This window comes from Trichosurus vulpecula, chromosome 4 (genome assembly GCF_011100635.1).
Source record: "Trichosurus vulpecula isolate mTriVul1 chromosome 4, mTriVul1.pri, whole genome shotgun sequence".
In the NCBI taxonomy this organism is placed as follows: Eukaryota; Metazoa; Chordata; class Mammalia; order Diprotodontia; family Phalangeridae; genus Trichosurus; species Trichosurus vulpecula.
This window is the reverse complement of record NC_050576.1, coordinates 358830883-358855565: the sequence shown is the minus strand read 5'-3', so window position 1 is coordinate 358855565 and position 24683 is coordinate 358830883.

Here is a 24683-nt window from a genome sequence, read left to right as displayed (position 1 = left end):
ATAAAGGTAAGAAGGCACTGTTTACAGTTATAATAGTTCCAACCTGGCTTATTAAAAAAAAATGACATTGCAAAGTTGTTGTTGGTCCTTTGTTCTTGAAGAGGACCATGATGTAAGGAAGGTGATGTCATGACTTGCAGGTGAATTAGATTTAAATGAGAGACAACTGTGCAACGTCACTAGCCTCACTTTCTCCTCCTAAGCCATCTGAACCCAGTGATAAGATATAGATCAAGATGACTGGAGATGGCCCCAAGTACAATGGAACACCTTGGCCTTTTTAAGCTAAGGTCTTTCCTAGGTCTCAGTTTGTCTGAGGCACCACCCATTCAGTGATTAAGGCTAGGAAAGAAGTGAGGCAAAGAGTATTCTCTTTTATCAAGTCAAAAAAATCAATCTTTGAGAGGGAAAACTCTCAGGTTTTCTGGCCAAAACAGAAACAATTGCTATTTACATTCACTCTGAGCCATCAGGGACCAAACAATGACCAAGTGGAGCTTGGACTGGGACCTATTGTTAGCCAATTAAGGAGAGTCAGAAATGGGTGAATAGATAATGGGATATTTATTTGAAAATTACTATGATTTAAAAAAAAACAAAAAGCATCAATGAATTCATTATTATATTTTAATTATTTTAAAAAATCCTCTGAGAGCCTAATGTAGGCTACTTGTTCCCTTCCTGCCCACTTTCTTCTTCATATCTTCACTTACAGTATTTCCACCCTCTATATCCATACATACTGTATTTTTCCACATCTTCCACTCTCTATTTTTCAATCTTGAAATCACTCCCTCCTTCAAGTTCTAACAGAGATTCTACTTATTTTATGAATTCTTCCCTCAATCACCCATCTGTAATTGATCTCATGCTTCACAAATTTCCCTTAACACTTTTCAGGACATCTCTGTACATAGCACATTCTACCCCCTACTAGCTAGTAAGCCCCTGGGAGGTAAGAATAATGACTAATCTATCCACAACACCATGCCTAAAGTAGGTGTAATAAATATTTTTTGAAATGAATATTAAAAAAAATTACGCTAGTTGCCAAAATCCTGAAATGCTTAAATGGATAGATTTTAATAAGATAAATGACCTTGAAGACTATTATGTCCATAATAATCTTTAGGCCCCAAACATATGCCACAGTAAGACCCCTCACTGCTCTTGTTTCACTAAAGACTAAGTGATTTATTGCAAGTGTAGAGTTATTGAAAGCTAATTTTCATTAATATAATTTTTCATCTTTCAGAGAGTTCTCACACAGATCAACAACCTGGTTACCACATCACAGTTATGTTGCACCTAATCTATGAAAGGAAGAAGAGCAACAAGCATTTATTAAGCAGGTATTCTCTGTCAGGCACTGTATTCAGCACTTGATAGATGTCCCACTTCATCCTTAGAACAATTCTGGGAGGTAGGTGTGATTGTTATCTCCATTCTACATTGGAGGAAACTGAAGCAGACAGAAGCTAAGTGACTTGCTCAAGGTCACACAGCTAGTAAGCGAGGCTACATTTAAACTCAGGTCTACCTGATTCCAGACTCCTCATCACTCTATTGACTGTGCCACTTAACTGCCATATAAAGTTCATGATGAAGCCCTTGGATATGGCCCTATGTAGGTGACTATCCCCCCACCAAAAACCCTATATTCTCTCTCTCTCGTTCTCTCTCTCTCTCTCTCTCTCTCTCTCTCTCTCTCTCTCTCTCTCTCTCTCTCTCTCTCTCTCTCTGTATGTGTGCATGTGTGTATTCTGAGCTTCAGATATACTATTCAAACCACCTATATAGTCTACCCAGATATATGCACCTATGCACCTCAAACTCAACATATCCACAAATGAACTCATCTTTTTCACAAAATGTGCTACCTCATTCTGGCTTCACCATTTTTGCAGTTGTTCTTTCATTCACCCAGTCACACTAAAACTCTTGACTGTTGTTTCCTTGAGTAACCCCCTCTCCCTCCCTTCCTTGTTCTCAAATTCTACCACTGTCAACTCGGGAATTTGCCTCACATGCTTTCCTTCTCTATTCTTACTGATGTCAGCTGAGCACAATCTTTTATTGTCCACCTGGACCATGGGATTACCTAGGAACTGATACCTAGTTAGAAAGAGAATGATTAACTAAAGATTATCCATGAAAGGAGAGTCAAAATGTAAAGGGGACTGAAACCAGGTGAAATGAGTTTCAATTGATGGAATTAGAGATGTTTAATCTAGAGAACAAAATATATAAAGGGGACATGATACTTATTCTTAAATATATGAAAAGCTGTCATGTGAAAGATAAAATGAACCTCTTCTTTGTTACTCCAGGGAGTAGACCTGATTATAATCAATTGGTATATAGTAAAAAGAAGCATATGTGGGGGCTAGTATAAGAAATGTATTTTTCAGTACTAGAGTTGTACAAAAAATAGATTGGTTATCTTTTTTTTGGAGGGCAGAGTAATTGGGGTTATGTGACTTGCCCAAGGTCACACAGCTATTAAGTGTGTCAAGTGTCTGAGGTCAGGTTTGAACTCAGCTCCTCCTGATTCCAGGGCCCATGCTCTACTCACTGTACCATCTTGCTACCCTGGATGGTATTATCTTACAAGGCAGTATATTCCTCCAATATTTAATGGGGGAGTATATCAGTAATTAAGATGGAACTTTTTGCTGTTCTTCTCTTAAGTGCTTTTAATGATTCAGGCCTTTATTTGAATGGGATAATTATAATGGGATCTTTTTGTTTTGGAGTGTTCTCAGCACTAAGACAATGTAATGGTGGTAATCTGGGCAGGATTTTTGTAGTCTTCTCCTTTGGAATGCTGAGGTAATTAAGTACCTTTGATGAGTCTTGCCTTTCAAATGTAATGGGCAGCAAAAGACGACTTTTCACTGTTCTAGGTTTGAGTGCTTCTAGCGCTGAGATAATCAAGTGCCACAGGGCCTTGAGACAGGTGTATAAGATCCTAGGTTGGCATTTGACTTTTGGGGGTACACTCATTGGAAGCGTATGGGTGATGAGACTCTGGGCAAGCCCTTGAACCTGCACCCTATCACAGGCTTTGTAACCCCAACAGATGTTGGTGCTTCTCTGGTAACTATGAATTGTGATTTGATCAGACAAGGTCTGTCTGTTGATGTTTGTAATTTCTGTTTGTATTTGCCTTGAAGTTCAGGGGGCTGATCTTTTCCCTCAGAAGTAAATGAATGATATATGTATGTTTGATTAAACTGAGATTGTTAACCCCTTAAATTTGCTTTCCTTAGAAAATCAGATCAAAGAATCTGTGTTAGCGGCTGTCTGTGTGCTGGTTGTTGTTGGTTTTACACAGCCACAGTAGCTACTACCAGATTGTTGCTACAAGAAGGCTGAATAACAATGAACTGGGGATTCTGTAGACTGAAATCATAGATCAGGGTTTGACTAGATAACCTCTCAGACTTCCATTGCTAGCATCCTAATACGATTATTTTTTTTTCCACATAGAAGCTAGAACTTGTATATCTGGTAAACCAGAATTGTTTTTTGAAGATATATTAAAAGATGATGAAATTTAGGCCCAGATAGGTTACAGACTTATCCAATATCACCTAAGCTAAGTGGGTGGGATTCTAACTGAAGTATTTTTAAATTGATACATCATGTTTCACTATATTGCAGCTGCTTTCTCCAAATGCTCTCTCATCTCTCTCTCTGTCTCTGACTCTGTCTGTCTGTCTGTCTCTCTCACTCTGTGGTTGGTTCTTTCCCATTTTATGTAAATGTATTCTGTCCTTCCTTAAGTATATTCTCATTGATCCTGACATCTAGAAATGTTTCCTTCCTTCAGCCTGACTAGCCATCATCATGCAGGAAAGCATTCCTTGGGGATAAATGCATATAAACTTCCTCTGCTGCTGCAACTACAAACTTTGCATCCTCTGTAGCCATATTTACTGAACATCCAGAAAAGAAAGTTCACCTCACCAAAGTCCTTGGCATTGTCAAATGGTTCATGTCAGACATAGCGAGGGTTTTGTCAACTGAAATGACATTAAATAAGATGTGTTTGTTACATCAGCCTTACATCCCCTCTAGACCTCAAACAAATTGGATTACTTGTAATTTAGACCACTAGACTTTAACATCTATCCTGCCACTATACTCAAAGGATCACCAAGACTTTCATCCATTGTTCTGCTGAACCTTCTCATATGTATTATCTCCTCATTTTAGCACATTAGCTCCTTGAGAGCAAGAATTGTGTCAGTCACTTCTGTTTTCATCCTCAGTACTTATCATAGTGTTTTGTAAATAGTGAGAACTTTAAAAATGTATTTTATTCATCTATATCCCCAAATCATATATTCTCATATATATTTAATTCCGCTTTTCAAATTATTATCCTACTTCTCTCTTCATTTCCAAATTTCTAGAATTAAAAAAAAAAAAACCTCTACTCTTTGCCTATTCATATATTACATCCTTAAAATCTGATTTGTGCTTTAACCTCTCTACTGAACTCTCTCCAAAATTACTAATGGACTTCTTATCACCAGACCCAAGGACTTTGTATTTTTTTTTCAATTCTCATTTTTCATGATTGCATTTAATACTGTTGACTGCTCCCTTCTGAATACTTTCTCCATAGACTATGGCCCTGTACTCTTTTGGTTCTCCTCCTATATCCTGATTAGTCTTTTTCTGTTTTGTTTACTGTATCATCTTCCTCTTTCCTACCAAATTTGTGAAGCCTCCAAGGTCCTGTCCTTGGTTCTCTTCTCTGTTTGCTCTATATACTCTCCCCAAATCAGCAAAAACAAAAGCAAACAAATAAAAAACTTATTATCCTTATAGCTTCAGTTATCAACTTGGCCCAATTCAAACTTATATCTTCAGCTGTAAACTCTCCCCTAACTCCCAGTGTCACATTTCTTACTACTTATTCCCTGCTATATGTTCTGCCATCACTTCAAACTAATCATCTCCATAAACGCATCACTCCTCCTAATTTCTTTATTTCTGTTGATAGTAGCCCAATTTTGCCACTCACCCAAGCATGAAATCTTAGAGTTATCTTTCTCTTTTTCCTCTCTCTCATTACATTTCCAATCAATCTCCAAATCATATCACTGCTTCTTTTTTTGTTTCTCCTAGCTACTAGTCTAGTTTGGAGCATCATTGATGTCAATGAAATCTTATGCAATACTTTTTCATAGTATCTTTTTTAAATTTTTTTTTAATTTACAGAAATCTATTTTCTCTCCCCTCACATGATTGAAAAAGAGAAAGAAAAACATTTCTTGTAACAAATATACAAAATACATTTCCCTGATTAGCCATGTTCAAAAGATATGTCTCATTATGCACCCTAAATACATCACTTCTCTGTCAGAAGACAGAGAGCATATTTCATCATTAGTCCTCTGGAATCATAAATGGTTTTTGCATTGATCATGTTCTCTTTTAGCTGTCAAAGTTGTTTGTCTTTCTAGTGTTGTTGTTATTGTATAAGTTGTATTCTTTGTTTTATTCATTTCAGTCTTTGTCAGTTTATAAAATTTTCAAAATTTTTCATTTCTATAATTTCATAATATACAAAAATATATCAATTAATTACTTATTTCTACACATTGATGATGGCAATACAAAATTGAAATGCCATTTGTCCTTGTAGCACTTATCTTTGAATAGTTCTTATGGTTGTTGTCCTTCGTTCTTGAAGAGGACCAAAATGTCATCATATTATTGTGGTCAAAGTCAGTGTATCAGACTGCGTCTGATCAGACCAATATGAGTTCAGAAGGTTACACAGGTCAGGCGCAAATAGTCCACATGAACATTTGGAATGGAGGTGTCCCTAAATTTGCTCATCTCACTTTTCTTGTGAGCTACTGCAATTCTTCCCTCATAAAGCAGAGCACCTTCTATGATGAAGGCATACCATGCTGGGCAGTCCTTTGCCAGGGTGTCCCATGTCATGTCATCAATTCCAAAGTTCTTCAGAGAAACCTTGAAAGTGTCCTTGTTTTGCTTCTTCTGGCCTCCATGTGAGCACTTGCCTTATGTGAGTTCTCCATAAAATAGTCATTTAGGCAAATGTACTTTTGCATACAAGAGACATGGCCAGCCCATTGGAACTGAACTCTCTGAAGTTTGAATGCTCTGCAGTTTATTTCAAGAAAGGACCTCCAGGTCTGCTACTTTATCTTTCCAGGTGATCTTCAGATCTTCCTAAGACAATTTACCATATTTCCCCATGCATAAGATGCACCCCTTTTCAAAAAATTTGTGGTCTAAAAACTGGGTACGTCTTATACAGGGGTTGCAGATTTTTTTACTTGCATTTCCTGCTTTTTTGCGCTTGTCTTTGCACTCATTGTTTTGCATTTGTTACCGGTATATTAGGTTCCATTTTGCCATGTTCTGTCCAGAAATGGTTCAGGAAAAAAAAAATTAAATTAAAAAAAAAACAGAAATGGCTCAGAAAAGATTTTCATATGGTGCTGAATTCAAGTTAAAAGTGGTCCAGTTTGCAAAAGTGAATGGAAACCGTGCTGCTGAACGTAAGTTTGGTCCTCCTCCAACTGAGAAAACAATCTGAGACTGGCTACAGGAAGAAGAAACCCTACTGAAAATGTCACAGCAGAAGAAGGCCATGAGAGGCAAGTCAGCAAAATGGCCTGATTTAGAGAGAGAACTGAAGATATGTATTGAAGAGCAAAGGGCAATTGGAATTCCTGTGTCCACAAAGATGGTTCAGCATGAAGCAAGAAGAATTACTGATGAAAAAGAAGTTACCAGTTTCAAAGGAGGACACAATTGGTGCTTCAGATTCATGAAATAGAATGGACTAAGCATGCGCACATGCACCAGACTTGCCTAAGAGATTCCTGAAAGCTAGGAGCAGATGAATACAACTAGAGTTCAATAACTTTACGTAATATACTTGTTTTTTTCAAATTTCAGGCCTCAAAATTAAGGTGCGTCTTATACATGGGGAAATATGGTAAATGGAAGCAATTCAGTTTCCTGTCATGCGGCTAGTATCCTATTCAAGTTTCAATGGCACACTACAATGAGGTCAGCACAACAGCTCTATAGACCTTCAGTTGGGTAGTCAGTCTAATACCTCTTCTCTCCCACACTTTCTTACAGTGCCTCCAAAACACTAAGCAAGCTCTGACAATGTGTGTGTCAACTTTATCAGTTATGTGTACATATGTGGAAAGCATACTGCCAAGGTAAATGAATTTATCCAAATTATTCAGTATTTTTCCATTTGCTGTAACCAATGGCACCATATATGGATGGTGTGGTGCTGACTGGTAGAAAACATGTATTTTATTGTTCTTAAATATTAGGTCAAAATTAGTACACAATGGAGCAGAGAATCAATCTATACTTTGTGGGGTTTCCACTTTAGATGCTACATGAAGTGCACAGTCCATCTGTGAACAACAAAAACAAAAAATCATGTACCAACACTTCCTCCATGTTAATCTTGGCCTTTTCAAGTTAAATGATTTACTTTCATTATGGTATCTGACCTTGATTCTGTTTTTGTTCTTGTTTAAGGGGTCTGACAGCACTGGGGAAAAGATCATGCTAAAAAGCAAGGGAGTAAGCACACAACCCTGCTTTACTCCATTGGTGACCAGGAAAGAGCAAGAGCATTGTCCATTATGCAGAACCCATGCAAGCATACCATCTGATAAACAATACTGATGAACTTCTTGAGGCACCCAAATTTTGCCATAGTTTACCACAAGCCCTCACTGACAGTATCAAAGTCCTTGGTCAGATTGACAAATGTTGCATACACACCTCTCTTCTGCTCCTGTCATTTCCTTTTTTTCTTTTTAAAAAATGTTATTTTAGACTCAAATGCCAGAACACAAATACAGAATAGAGAAAAGAAACAAAAAACATGTCATAAACTTAAATATCAAAACTTCAATACAAAGTAAGAAAGAAAAAAAAGCATGTCATGTGCATAGCAGCACATAAGAGAAGATTCCAATTATGTAACAATAAATTTTCTATTCAAGAAAGCCTGTATGATAAATAATACATGTTGTATTGGAAACCGTCCTTCTTTTCTTTGCTTCCTTGTAAGTTCTTTTATTCTCTGCTGTGCACTTTTTTTCCTTCCCCCTCGAAGGCTACAACTAAGTTTGGATATGTTTCTCCATAGCTATAGATATATACATACACATATACATATGTACATACATATATAGACATATACTTTCCCAAACAAATTCTACTTCTGATCTTTGTTTTTATGTTTTTGCATATCTCTTGTTTCCTATTCCTCCTGCCTCCTCTGCTTTAGTTCTACTCACCACTTTGCCCTCCTATTACTTGCCTGCTCTCCTCCAAGGATTGTTCCCTATCTTCCCATTCCCATAAATCTAAACTCCCTTCTATACCCCTTTTTACCTTTTCACTAACCCTTCCTTCTAAAGATCCTTCCTTTATCTTCTCCCCACTTCCTATGCTCCAACCATTTTATTTCTTCTGAATTTAGAAGACTTTTATACTCTTCTAAATATATATTGATTCCTCTCAAACCTATTCCTGATGAAAGTAGGTTACCAGAAATACTAGATCTCCTCACTCATCTAATTACTCTATATCAATTCTTCCTCTTGTACCTCATTTTTATAAAATAATTATTCTTTTTAGTTGTTCCTAGATGGTTTTACATTTTTACATTCATATCATAGTCAGGTTTACCCCAATCCTTCTTATAAGCTACCCAATTATTAATAAGAATCTTAGACATATGTTTTATATTATATATATATATGCACATACAAACATACATACATGTGTATATGTGTGTATATATATGTTTGTGTGTGTGTATATATATATATATGTATAGTAAAACAGTCTGTCCTTATTGAATCCCTTATAATCAGTCTTTGTTATGTACCTTGTATTTCTCTTGACATTTGTATGTCAAATCTTCTATTAAGTTCTGTTTTTTTTTTTTAACAAAGTCTTGAAAGTCTGACAGTTGAAGAAATGTCCATTTATTTTTCATTCAAGATTATACTTAATTTTGCTGGGTATATTTTTGGCTGGAGCCCCAGTTCTTTTGCTCTTTGATTACATAGTTTTCCAAGACCTGCTATCCTTTAATATCTCTGCTGCTAGGTCTTGTGTGATCCTAATTGTGGCACCACTATATTTAAATAGTTTTATTCTTATTGCTTTTAATATTTTATCCTTGAGCTGGGGGTTTTGGAATTTGATGATCCTATTCTTAGGAGTTTTCCTCATAGGATTTCTTTTAAGTGGTGATTGATGGATTTTTTTCCTATTTCTAATTTCCCCCTTTGTTCTAATGCTTCAGAACAATTTTCTTTAATTATTTCTTGTGTGTCAGGATTGTTTTTGTTATTATTATTACTTTATTTACTTTTAGTTTTCAGTATTCATGTCCACAAGATTTTGAGTTCCAAATTTTCTCCCTATTTCTCCTCTCCCCTTACCACAAGATGGCATGCATTCTGATTGCCCCCTCCCCCAAGTAGGATTCCTTTTTTATCATAACTGTCAGTTAGTCTGATTATTCTTGTGTTTTCTCATCTTGATCTATTCTCCTAATCTGTTATTTTTCTTAGAAGACATTTCACTTTTTCTTCTATTTTTTTCATTATTCATATTTTGTTTAATTATTTCTTGATCTCTTACAATTTTGCTGACTTCACCTTGCCCAATTCTAATTTTCAAAGTGTCATTCATTTTCTTCCTTAAGATTCTGGATCTCCTTTTCTAATTGGTTGACTTTCCTTTCAAAATCTTATTTTTCTTGGAGTATTCTTATTTATTTGTTTATTAGTTTTTTCCTCCATCTTTGTCATTTGATTTTTAAAGTCTTTTTTAAAAGATCTTTCATGAATTTTTTTTTTTGTGAGGGTAACCATTTGACATTACTCTTTGGGGGTTTCTTTACTTCGTATCTTCCTCTGAAGATGAACCTTGGTGTTCTCTATTCCCATAATAGCTTTCTATGATTGGATTCTTTCTATTTGCCCTTGCATTTTTTGTGGTAATAGCTTAATTTTTGTAATCACCTCTTGCCCCAGATCTTCAGTTCTCCCCTCTAGCCTAGAACCAAAGCCAAATGTCCAACCTCCTGTAAGTACCCACAGCCAGTGGCTTTCTGCCCCACTGTTTCTGCACTCACAAATATGTGCTGGTTCCTTCTTGGTCCTGCTGCTCTTTGTAGCACAGCTAGGTCTGGTGTTCCTTATCAGCAGAGATTCCCTAGATTTCCTGGGCTCAGAAGCCCAACTCCCCTCAGTATCCCAGGGGTAAAAGTTCCTGTGGCTGGAGTGGAGGCAGCATCTCAAACCAACTAACCCCAGGGCTTGCCACTTGTTGGTAAAGCAGACCCTAGCCTGGAGGTGCTTATTCTTTATTGGGACAAAACCTCTTTCTGGGATTTTTGTTCTGATCTTCTCAAATTGTGCCAAGAAGACCCCTGTTGTACCCCTATTCTTATTTATTTTTGCCTACATTTTGTTTGCTGTAAGATGCTATTTTATCTCTTTTGTGGGGGGAAATCTTGAGAACTTGGCATTTTCTGACCTACTCCACCATCTTCCCAGAATCCTCTCTGTTCCTGTCATTTCTCCTGGATTTGTAAAGCAACAAACCCCATATCAACTGTTCCTCAACCCTTTCTGAAGCTGTATTGGCTCTCAGGAAGATAACCATCTTTCAGGTGAAGGATCAGCTTATTAAGGAGAAATTTGACAAGAATGTTGCCAGCAGTGACTAAAAGAGATGCCCCCAAACCCCTATCATGGTAGTCACAGGAAAATCTACTTCCTTTATATTCATAGAGATGGACAATGGACTCATCCTTGAACTCCTGGGGGGTAACTTTCTCTAGCCGTATAACCTGGGAAATTTCAGTCAGCTTTTGTATGAGCAGTAGACCTCCTGGCTTGTCAATCTCAGCTGAAGTAGAATCAGTACCTGGTGCTTTGTCACATGGGAGGAATTTAATGGCACTCAAAATCTCTTCTTCAGCTGGAAGTTCAGTTAGAAAAAGATTGACTTCCACCTTAAGTATATGGTCAATGACTTCAACGTGGATTGATGACAGTTTGTTGAGAACACTGTGGAAGTGGTCAGTCCATCTCTCCAGGATCATGTCCTTATCACTAATTGATGTGGCTCCATCAGCACTGAGTAATTGATATGCACTGTTGGTCTTTGGCATATTAAAAAAAAAACCTTTGTGGCATCATGAAAGCATTTTGTGCTATTACTATATCAGCATAAAACTCAATTTCATCAGCCTTCTTACTGAGCCAAGAATCCCACATCTCTTTGAACTTTGCTTGTACTTTATTTTTGGTGGAGTTAAATGCTCCCTTGTTAGAGGTAGATGAACTATGCTGCTGGTGAGCCCTGTAATGTTCTTGTTTTTCATTTAGCAGCTTCTGAATTTCCCCATCATTTTCTTTAAACCTATCTTGCTTGGCGTTTGTGAGTATGCTGGCCCAGATGAGAAAATGTGGTATGCCAAAATCTCTGAAAGCTTTCTGCTACTTTTATGCTCCCCTATTGACAACTGTGTTGGCTCAGCTTTCCAACCACCTGAGCAACAAACTGTTCCTGCTTGTAGAAATTCTCTAATCTGAAGTCTTCTGGTATTCATCTTCCCTTGGGACTGACACTTTTTTTGAATGGGAATATTTATCTTAGAGAGATTGTCTATGATCAATTTAGCACTCTGCACCACACATTGCCTTTCTCGCTCTCATATCTTGTCTGTCTTCTCTCTTTATGATAAGACAGTCTATTAAATGCCAATGTTTGCTGCAAGGGCAAATCCACAAAGTTTTATTACATTTATGTAAATGGAAGACAGTGTTAGTGATTAGAAGGTCATGAGATAGACAAGTATTCACTAATAACTAAGTATTACTATTTCTGTTTCTGACTCCATTCTTCCCAATGACTCCCTGCTATGTCTGGTAGTTTGTGCCTACTCTTGGCAATCATATTTTCACAAGCCTGTTATTCACTCTTTTTGAGAGCCATGCAAGTTTTTTGAATAGATTAGTTTTATCAGAAAACATATGCCAGCTTCACTTTACTGAAGCCACTTCAGAAAAACATATATCCAACTCTTGACTTCAGTAAGCTGACCTTTATTGGCCAGTCTTGTTTCACTCAGGAATACTATCTGGATGTAATATGTGCTGAGTTCTCTTACAACAAGAGGTGTTAATTTATCAGGTCTACTGGATTTTGTGTGGTTCATAACAACAGTTACTGTGGCAGTGTAAGACCAATAACACCAGCACACAGAAGAGCTGCCAGCAAGGATTCTTTGATCTGCTTTTCTAAGGAAAACAACTTTAAGGGATTAACAATCTCACTTTAATTAAACAATACCTATATCTGTATATCTATATCTATTTATCTATATCTATTTATGCATATCTATCTATATCTATCTATCTATATCTATATATCAATATCTATGTATCTAGACATGTGTATGTCTAGATACATATGTGTGTATGTATGTATATGTATGTATATATGTGTACATATACGTATATGTCTGTATGTATATACATGTATATGTGTATGTACATACATATATATATATATATATATATATATATATATATATATATATATATATATATATATATATATATATATATATATAATTCACTTAGATCAGGGGAAACAGCCAGCACCCTGAACTTCAGAGCAAATACAAATAGAAATTACAAACAAAAAATATCAACAGATCAAATAACACAATTCAATAGACAGGCTTTGTCTGATCAAGATATCACATACGTAGTTACCAAAAAGAGAAGCACCAACATCTGGGTATTCCTCAAAGCTGGGGGAGAGGCTCCAGTGGCTACACAGGGTCTACACACCAACACTCTTCCAGTTAGTGAACACCCCAGACAAAATGCCAACCTCTGAGTTTATATACTCTTTTTAGGGCCCAAAGGGTTCACACCTAATCAAGTAAAGGGTGTGAGCCTGGGGCTTTACACCTAGTTAGCAAAAGGGTGTGGGCCTAGGGCTTTACACCTAGTAAGGCTTAATCAAAGGCGCTTGATTACTTTAGCATTTTCAAAGAGAAAACAGTGGAAAAAAGTCCCACCCTAATTACTGTAACAGCAATGGAGAGACATGAGGCAGGATTACAAAGTAGGAAAATAAATATTGTATACTTTCAAGGTCAGGGGCAGCATAATGTAAGTGTTTACATGGTTTGCCTTGGAATCAAGAAGACCTAGCTTCAAGTCCTTCCTGACATATACCAGGTAGATAAATAAGTCACTTAACGTTTCAGTCCCCACTCAAGAACATCTAAATTATTATAAATTGCAAGGGATCAGGAGATGTTAGAGGGATAGGAAATAAATGTTCGATAATTGGAAAAAATTAAACCCTGTAAGTTGCAATTGATTTGCTGATATGCCTTGGTAAATATTATTTCAGAGTCAGCTGTGGGAACATATTGGAGAGGCCAATATTTGTATATGGATATGCATAGATATGAAGATGGAGTCAGAAAACGAGTTTGAACTAGCTGTGTGAACCTAAGCATGTCACTTTACTGCTGCCTCCCTCAGTTGTCTCATCTGTAAAATGGAAATAATTGCAGCATCTACCTACCACGCTTGTAGTTAGAATTAAATAAGATCTTTATGAAGTGCTTTAGAACCATAAAGCTGTATATAAATTCTAATTGTTATTGTCATTGTAGTTGTTGTGTTAATATATTCTGGGAGTTAATTATATTAGTAAAATCCAGGTCTGGACAAAAAGGAAAAAAAAAGATCCAAAACAGAGCACTCCGTGGAAAAGGGGATACGAGATTTCAAACAAAACAAACGTTCAAAAAACAGCACAGTTTTGATGAGCTTACATTCTAAGGAATTCAGCAGGTATACAGAGAAGTGAGTCTGAGCTAGAGGAAAAATTATGCACAGTTTTAGGAGAAAGAAAACACTAACACAAGTTGCATAGGATGAACAAAGGCCTCATGCAGAATGGAGGTGACAACTGAACTGAGCTTTGGAAAATGATACAGAAGAAAAAAAAATTATCTTAAGGAAGTTTATTAGCTTTTGAACAAGTACAAGTACTTTATTCTGCAATTTGCAAGAAAGAGAGACCTAAGGCCCAGAAGCAGATTGGACTTTCTCCCCAAAGATCAAGGTTCACAGACAAACTTTTGTCCATTTTTTGGAGAACAAAGACTACCAATTAACACAATTAGCAGCTTGGAGGAGGAAATAAAAAAGGATACAGTATCTATCAAAGTAAATATAAATCAAAGAAGATGCAGCAGTATTAACTCCATTTAATTACTTATGGTCTTGCTTATCAGCAACAAGGAGTCTCCTAACCTTAAAAAAAATCATTCCAAATTCTTAGTCACTTATGCCTCCTCAGAATAAAGCTCTTACATTTTAATCAGAAGGTAGAGGTGGTGAGGAGTAAATATATGTCAGAAATGAAGGACCATTTATTCAAAGGTATTTGGTGGAAAAAGAAAAACTGCATGGCAAATATATAATTGCCTAGAATGAAGACCGGGAAAGAAAGCAATATGAAAAAGAAAATTAGAATGGTAAGTTGGAGGCCTATTTTGGAGGACTTAAAATTCCAGACAAACAACTTCTTTTTTTTATGAAACCAAAAAGTAATAGGAGCAGCTCGGTGGTGAAGAAAATAGAGTGCTGGGCCTGGTATCAAAAACACTCATATCTCTGAGTTCAAATTTGGCCTCAGATACTTACTAGCTGTGTGACCCTGGGCAAGTCATTTCACCCTGCTTGCCTCAGTTTTCTCATGTGTAAAATGAGCTGGAGAAGGAAATGGCAAATGACTCCAGTATCTTTGCCAAGAAAACCTCAAATGGGGTCAAGAAGAGTCATACATGAGTGAAAAGCGACCAAACAACAACAAAGAGCAATAAAGAAAAGAGTTTTAAGTACAGAAGTAATACAATTAGAGTCATGTTTTAAGAATATCAATTTAGCCATTTAATTCATGATTTATAAGAGAGGAGAGACTAGAGGCAGAGTTATTAATTAGGGTACCGTTTTATTAGTCTGAGTAATTAGCAATTAATGCCTAACTTTGTATAGACATTGCATAGATAGAGTGAAGGAGAAATACAAATGTATTGTCTCCCCCATTAGAATATAAGATTTTTGAATGCAGAGACTGTAGCTTTACCTTTCTTATTACCTGTGTTTAGCATGATGCCTGACATATCAAATTTTAAATATTTTTTTGTTGATGGTGATGATGGTAATGGTGGTGATGATGAAGAGGTAGTGTGGAATAGATCAGACTTGAATAATAATTGGATATAAATGTCAGAAAAAAGTAAGAATCAAACATGGTTTTAAAATTTTGAATTTCTGTGCTTTTACTCTTGAATGATTTTATTAGCCTTCTCTCTAGTTTTCCTGCCTCCAAGTCCTAATTCATTTAAACTGATGGCACATTTTTTCCCCTTAATGTGCAGGCCTGACCACTTTCCTCTCCAGCTCACAAATCTTAAGGGATTCTCCATTGTTCATCAAATAAAATGCAAACCAATTAACCTGGCTTTTAAAGACCTTTAGTCTAGCTTTGATTTATCTAACCTATTTTATTTCGCAAACTTCCCTTCATGCACTTTATTTTTCAGCTGTAACAGATGACTCATGTTTCTTCAATCTTGTTTTGCCTTTTTCTGTATCTATATCTTTGTATGTACCCATTCCCCATTTCTGCAATGTCCATATTCCATATCAATGCCCGCTGAAAATTTTTCTTTTCACCTCAGAAGTCATCTGAGATATAGTTACTTGACCAATATATCTATAAATCATGAGTTTTTCATACTCTTATGTCATGTTCTTATTATATTGTGTTCTGACTTGCATTATTATTATGAATCAGTCCTATACTGATCTATTTATTATGGGTAGAGAGATGTTATGTCCTTTTATCCTGCTCCTTCTCCACCAACCCCCATCCTACTTCACTGTTTTAAATATAGTAATTAATGTAGCAGGATCGTTGAATTAAGGGATGAGCTTGCCTTTCCTTTTGTTTCTGCTATCACAGAAATCTTCATTGGATTCATCTCTGTCCAAAGAGAAGTTGGCATGATTTCTTGTTGGTCATCTCTGAAAGCCTTTTCTGACTCTCACAAAAGCCTTATTAGGGAATATATGTCTTAATATCAAAGTTTTCAATGTGAAAACTTAGAGTCAGAGAAGTTGTGATTTCCCTAAGGTTAAAAGAAGAATGGCTTGTGGTTTGTTTCGTACATGGCATGACTAAAAGTTTTATATATGTACTGTGTTAAGAATTGGTTATCTAATGTATTTAGGTAATAGGTGCTGGAGTCTGCTGTTAATTCCTTAGTGAAATATTATCCTCCTGGTGAGGAAATGTTAATGTAAAGTATGTTAAGTAAAGTATGTAGGGAGTTAATATAAAGTATGAGGAACTGGGTTCTGATGTAAAATTTCTTAAACATGGTAATTGGCCAAAGTTCCAATTTTGAATTTGTAAAAATGATCAGGGTATAAGGATTAGAAAATTGTGCCAAGGTGACTTTTGTAGGAGAATGGAAAGAAAGCTGGTTCCTACAAGAAGGCAAGAAGAAGATGCTGGAGATAGCTGGAACAAATACCAAGGACCAGAAGACTTCACTGATGTTGTTCCCTGCCAGACAGCTTATGGGAAGAGACTTTTGAATCTTAAAGGGACATTTGCATTATCGTTTTCTTTTGGGTCTCTGTATCTGTATTCACAAAGGGGACTGCCCCCTTTGATTTTTCAATGCGTCGATCAATCCTTCCCATATTTGAGGGGGTGATGATTAAGGAGAAAAATTCAGATGAGAAAGAGAGTAAGGGAATATTAAAATGTGGAAACAAAAATTTGAATAAAAGAAGAGGGGGAAATTGTAAGAAATGGGAGGAGGAGTTTTGTTTCCACAGAACTAAAGGTGCTTCCCCACCCTCCCCCACCCCAGCTTTAGCAGAGACCAGGCCTCAAGGTTGGTCAGGTGAGAGGTCAGAGGCTTGTAAGCATGTGCATACTTTTTGAGAAGGCAGTCTGGGGGATTAGAGAGGCCAAACCCACTTGAACCTGTTCAAGCTTATCTAGGGTCCGGTCTTGGTCAAGAATCCAGGCCTACTGATTTGCATCATTTGCATATGTTAAAGAGGGAAAGTAGGGGAAGTAAAAGAATATAGTTTAATCCTAAACTAAGACAAGGAAAATCTAATTAACTTCACTTTTGCTTCTGTATCCTTATTATCCTATTTATATAAACTGTATAACCTAGGAAAACTACGTAAAAAACAAAGATTGTAAACTAACCATGACTCTAGCAGGAGTGGAGGGAATGGTTACCCCTGCTCCTGCAGCTGTATCAGTGTGAGTGTTCCCGTGAGCACTGCACCCGCTCTCCCGGGGAGCGTAATAAAATGCCTTCCTCTGCCAAAAAAAAAAAAAAATTGCACAGTGATTAAAATGAATTCTAGCTCTACTGATTTCACACTCAAGGTTCTCTTTACTATACCATTTCATGCTTTTTTTTTACTTTCAATTGAATAATTAATTTAAAATATAATTAAAATATAAACTAGATATTATATAGTTTATTACTCAATCATTGTCATTTAATAAGATTGTGATAAACACGGTTAGGAGAGGTATTAGACAGCACACAATCCTCTAGAAATTTGGAGAATTTATGGAAATAATGGACAAGAATTATGATAACTATAGAGGTGTGGAGATAGAGGAGGTAGAGGAAGTCCCTCTTCTATTGAAACAAAATATCCCCAAAAGTACCAAACTTTGACTCCAGACACACAACAAACTAGTCAGCTCTATATAATATACTATATGGCATGGATCTATAATACCTTGCTCCTTAAACTAAGACTAAATTTGTACTATTGCTTGTTGTGGACAGAGAAGAATTGGTATTTGCTTCATTGTATGACTGAATACACTCCAGAAAGTTTAGCAAAAAAATCTTTGTCAAATGAATCTAGAGGTTTATGTATGTGTATAACTTATTGATTGAATGATTTTGGCATTATCAAAAAGTAATTTCCCTTTCTTTTGACTTGATACTCTAACATAACTATAGAGGTAGTAAAGAGGGTCTGGAGAAGGATGAGACAATTTCCTATAAAAATGAAATTCCTTTCAGTGGGGCTGCCTCCCTCTACATCATCTAAATTATTAGTGGACAGGTTACATATTACTAATATTAACATATCTTCTTTAAACTACTGATACTCCCAATTCCACTGTTCCCCAACCAACTTGAAAGACTGGGAAAAGACTAATGAAAGAAATTTCTTTTCCACCACAATTCTTCCTTATGATCTCTCTCTATTTTGTTTGCTCTTCACCCACCAGGTTGTGTTGATAATGGCACATTTAAAAAAAAGAGGAGTCATCCTCATTCCCCGCCACCCCACACCCTCTACCAAATAGATATTGCAAATATCTATCAAAGTGGTGTTTTATCTGAAAACCTACAAAAGTGTCCATGCTTAAGTTACATTAGGAATTATAAGTACACACACACATACATACACACATGCAAATATACATATATGTGCATAATACATATGTACACACATATGCATATTTAAATGACAACCTTTCTGTAAGACTTTGTGGTTTACAAGGTATTTTCCTCATAACAATCTAGTTAGGTAGCGAATGCAAATATCAGTACCTACATTTTACAATTTTCTAGATGGGGATACTGAGGCTTAAGTGATTAGCTACACTGTCTAAGTAAAGTTCAGTCACTGAAAACCCTGAAGCAGTCCAGCTAAGCTTCTGTTAGGCCACTAACAGTGGGGATATTTGTTATTGCCTGCAGCCGGAAGCTTGTTACAATATGGGAGGGAAAAACAATGTGAAAGGGCTCAAATCCCCTCTAGGCCCAGGAGGACATGAGTCTAAAATCCATTTCTGGCTTTCTGAGGGACAGTACCTCTCATTAGCCCTTTTACTTATACTCTTTCAGGCAGAATGATGCCAGTGCATAAAGAGCAGAGGGGGAAACCTATAGAAGCCAATTAAGTCAGATGCAGCCAGTGACTTTCCTGGGAGCTTGCTAATATTTTCCTGTAGATGTACATGCCCTATGGCTAACGATAATAATAGCCTAACTGCACTTAGAGATTCACAGTTCGGCATTTCCTTTCTCCTCAATAAGAGGGGATCATTATCACACCTGCTTTGCCTACATATTTTACTTATGCAAAGATTTGTGCTGTTTCAAGTTGCTCAAGCTAGAATAAAGGAGACTTCCCATGAGTTGGAATCTTGCACTCCTGCTGATGTGGCAGGTTCTTTTTTCACTACTGCTCAGCTGGGAATTTTACAGTCTTGACAGAATAGGTTAAGTAGCTGTAGAGTGTGTAAAATGATTAAAGGATTTCTCTTCCTCACCTTAGTTTTCAACTCCCCACTAACATGTACATTCGTTGATAAGCAAACCTCAGCTGAATGTAATGTACAAAGTGGGATATTGTACATTACTAGTATAATGCATTGTGAAATAGAAATAAATTTGGGACTTGGAGTCAACAAAGCTAGGCATTCCATTTGCTCAAATGAAATTATATACATATATACATATGTATGTGTATACATATATATACATTATATATATTCACTGCTGTTTCTTCTATTAAAGATCATATATCTTGAACAAGAAGGGACCTCAGAGGCTATCTGTGACAAACCTCTCATAGCTGAGGAAACAGAGATTTGTGGAGTTCCAGTGATTTTCCCATAGTTACATAGCCAATAAAATTATCTGGGATCTGGCCAGGGATAGTTCAGTCCTGAAGGGCATGCAATGTCCTATGATTGTTTTATAAAAATCATTTCCCCGGCACATGTAAAGCCAGAGCCTCCTCTCCACTTAAGACCTGCATAGGTACATTATGATTATTTCTGACAATTTGTGTATCAAAAGGGGGATTTTTTTGGTTGACCGATGACCTGGAACTAGGTGCTCATACAAAAAACTCTGAGGGCTTCATTGAAATGAGAGGAACGAACTGTTATGGGGTCCTTCAAATAGGGGAAAGGGAAGAGAGTAACTTGTCGTTAGTTATGCTTTGACTGAAAGTGAACTGAGTGGGGTGAATGCTTTGTAGAAATTTAGTTTTAGCCCAATCACCCAAGGATGGGAGTGGTAGAAGGGAGACTATAACCTACTTCAGGGGAAATTTTTTGAATTGGCATCTTGCTATACCATTTTGGTAAATATTTTTTTATGAAAATAGCTAATTGATAATGATCGATTAAATAATAAAGGTTTATTTATCATTGCATCAATAAATGATAAAAGGGAGAAGATATTAGAAAAGGAGTGTAGGCCAACACTGGGTACACCTGCCTGGGAAACTAAAGGGAAGATATAAATTTGTCCTGGCAAACCAAATTACCAGTGAAATTGAGAGTTTGGGCAAAGACTCTCACAATTTATATGGGCCATATAAGCATCAGAGACAGAATATTAACATAGTCCTTGCCAATGAGAATCTTTTCTTCTCACTATCCCCCATAGCTGTTGCAAACCTTTTCATCTCTCCTCAGCTCAATGCATCACAATTATATAGGTTAACTTATTATCTTCTTCATTTACCAAGAACATTCAGGATATCCAACATAAGCTCACTCAAAACCTCTCCTCATTTTCTTAAAACTCCTGCATGTCACCAATTTCTTTCACTTCTCTTTGTTCACAGAAGAGATAAACCAACTGTTCAATAAGATTAATTTCTCAACCATAAAGACAAAAATTGTCTCTGCCCTCAAGAAGCTCATAATCTATTCCTCATCATCTTCCTGTCTACATAAACATGTTTAGCAATTCCCAGTGCTAAATATAATGCATGATGAACATACGTAAATATATATTTCTTTGACCGTTCTACTTCATCTACTTATTGCTCTCTTCTGTCTTGACTTCAATTAAAAAACTAAAAGTTACTAAATTGCATTTTGACACATTAGGCACTTCTCAACAACTCCCCTCCTAAGTACCTTTCCATTTAAACAGTTAATAAAACCATCTAATAGAATGATTATGACTGAGGGTTTATACCATTTTTAATCTTTTGTAGTTTATCATTTCACTGCCAAATGTTAAAAAATATCAACAGCAAAGACCACCTTTAAAACTACCTCCCACTTCTACCCTTTGTCATCTGGTTTCTTCCTCTACCACTCCAGTGAAGTTACTTTCTCAAAGGTCACAGATGACCTTCTAATCCCTTGTGTATATTTTAGTCTTGCATCTGTTGGAACTTTCTGCAGCATTGCATACTTTCATTCACTCTTTCCTGCTGCATATTCTTTCCTACAGTGACTTCCAGGGAATTAGACTCTCCTTGCCTTTCTTTGGGGGTTTCATGTACATTAGCATTCCCATAATGCTTGCATTCCCTAAGGTTTCATTCTTGCTTCTCTTCCCTTCCCTGTCCATATATCCACTTTGGGATATTTGATTCTCCACAACTAGCTTAGTGCCTCACACATAGTAGGTGCTTAAAAACTGCTTTTTTTGTCTTGAATTGACTTCCATATATGCTATAATCCTTTTCCCCTTCTTGTCACTGTCTTCTGAATCATATATTTTATTTATTTTTTGGCTTTTGCTCCTTTCCCCATCTTTTCATTAAAGCCATAGAGTATCAAGATACATTTGGAGAATGTTTTCAAATTTTTCAAAGAATTTATCTAACTCCTGATTCTCTGATTTTAGTGAATTGGCTTCACTTTTTATCATGTCTGTCTTTTGCAAACACTTATAAATATGAGATAACCAAAGTTCCTGCAGAATGATGCTACTTTTGTTCTTTGGGCATACAATAAAAACAAGGAGGATTTTTGAAGCATCCTTCCATTTAGCTGCTACTGCCTTCTTTCTTCTTCAACTTTTCTTTATTTTGAGAATATCAAGATATATCTATATCTAGATATAGATCTATATATCTAGATATATATCTAGATATAGATCTATATAGATATAGATCTATCTAGATCTATATATCTATATCTATATCTGTATCTATATCTATATCTATGGTTCAGTTTCCATACTAGTGTATCTACTCTATGATCATTGGACAAGGAGCATTTAGAGTATGAATAGCTAAGTTAAAGTTTATGAGATGTGAAAAAAGATGTATTTTTTTTAGCACCATCTGTACCATTTTCCATCATTTTGCCGTATTCATTACAGAAGAATAAGGGTACCATCTAGGACTTAGGGCTAGGAAAATTAGGGTAGAATTTCATGGATATTTAAAAATAAAAATTTATAAAAATTAATATTAAAAATTTCCTTTCTTCACTCCTTCACTTAGCCTTAGTTCTGCTATTTAAGATGTAAGTGCAGAATAATAATAAAACAAATACAGGCCTCAAACTGAGAGAAATATTACAACAAAAATAGAAATAGATGATTTGAGTTTTCCATTTTTTCTTGATTACAGCTCTCAACAAAGAATATGGTTGGGTGAAAAGCCCTATCTGAATAATAATTACGAAGTCATAGTCTGGTCTCTGTGCAAGAAGGAACTTGTTCTCAAGTTCACAAAATAACAATCTGAAATGAATTGTTAAGACCAGGTTTAAATAATAGCATATAAAGAGAAGAGGAGAAATAGAATTTGGGGGAATTGGCATTTTGTTGGGGCAAATGAGTAGCTTTTAGCCACCCCATGAATAATAAAACATATCTTTCCTCATTAAAACTGATTTGCAAGGTACAGAACTACCTAAGTAGTCCATCTAATTAGTAGATTTTTTCCCTATTCTCAGGTTACTTCTAAAATATACTTTCACTTTTGGGCAAAAGCTCTCTATCTACAGACTTCAGTAAGGAAAAGCATGAAGATCTGATTAATCCTTTCTGACTTACCTTTAAATCTTTTCATCATAAGATAATCTTCCTGTGAAATACTGCTTTGTGTTTCTGGTAAATCAGTAAAAAAACAATTGCAATTGAAAACTATCAAAGGTTACATACTGGTTACCTAGTCAAGCTCCTTGTTTTAAAGTTTGTTGTATTGTTGTTCAGTATTGTTAGTCGTGGAATCTTTGTGCCCTCATTTGTGGTTTCTTGGCATACATTCTGGATTGGTTTGCCATTTCCTTCTCCTGCTTATTTTACAACTGAGGAAATGAGGCAAGCAGGGTTAAGTGACTTGCCCATGGTCATGTATCTAGTAAGTATTTGAGGTCACATTTGAACTCAGGAAAAGGAATCCTCCTGACTTCAGGCCCAGCAATCTAATGATATAATTCTTCCAATAATCATCCAGCCTATTATAGAAAATTTATTTTAGTCCAAGAAATGGAATAAACTCCTGAAAATGAAAGATTCCATATATTAACTCATCTAAATAATCCCAGTTTCTTATCATTGAATCAGCTGGTCTTTTTGCAGTACACAGTAATTGTCAGATAGATTTGTAAAGTTAAATGCCAATAATGTCCCGATATATATTTATTTAATTTAAATGCATCTATTTCAAGATTGTTCATCCACTGCTCTCTCCCTTAGTTTTAACTGAATATATTGTTTTGTTAGTATTAGCAGTAGGCAAGGGATGTCTCCTTCAGCATGAGTGAACTTTGTTATTGCAGAAATGATTTGGGATTGTAGTACGGTAATAACTAAAAAGCTTAAAAGTAAAATATGAAAAACAAGATATAAGTAATTCCAGGCAAATAATAATAACAATTGAATGTTAATTTTATATTATTACATTTAGCATTTTATTGTGTTTTTATTATCACTATCATCATTCTTTTGACTTTGTTTCATTGTTTCTTGAAGTCTCATGGAGTTATGAGCTTCCGGGGCCCAATTTTAATGTTTAAGGAATTATTTTCTTCTGTGAGCTTTTACATATCTTTTTCCAATTGGTCAATTCTGCTTTTTAGGTGTTTTTTTTTTTCTTGAGTGAATTTTTGTGCCTCTTTTACCATTAAGGCAACTCTGCTTTTTAAAATGTTATTTTCTTCAGTATTTTTGTGCCTCTTTTACTAAGCTTGTAATTGTATTTTCATAATTTTCTTGCATCTGTCTCATTTCTTTTACCATTTTTTCCTTCTACCATTCATCTGTTTCTTCAATTCTTCCAGAATCTTTTGTGGGCCTTTTTCTTTGAGGCTTAGTTTGTAGCTATTTTCCCACTGTTGTCTTCTTCTGAGTTTCTGTCTTATTTTTCCCTGACAGTAGATTTTTATGGTCATTTTTTTTTGCAATTTACTCATTTTTCCATTCTATTTCTTGACTTAGAATTTTATGTTGAAATTGGGTTTTATACAATTTGGGGCAGGGAGACACTGTCCAAAGCTTCAAGGTTTTTCATGCTGCTCTTTTCAGAGCTAGTTCTAAGAAAATGCAAGTTTTCAATGCCTCCATGATGGTGTGATCCCAGGAGAGCTGTGGTCACAGATCTCTGGGTGTGTGCTCTGTCTTTACCCAGGAAAGTCCCCTGTTTCCTCTGTATCTACAAGTGCTAGCACTCCTCTTGGCCCTAGGACTGTGACTAAGTCCCCTCTTCCCTGAAGTTGTAAGAATTAGTTCTCCCCCTTGCCTA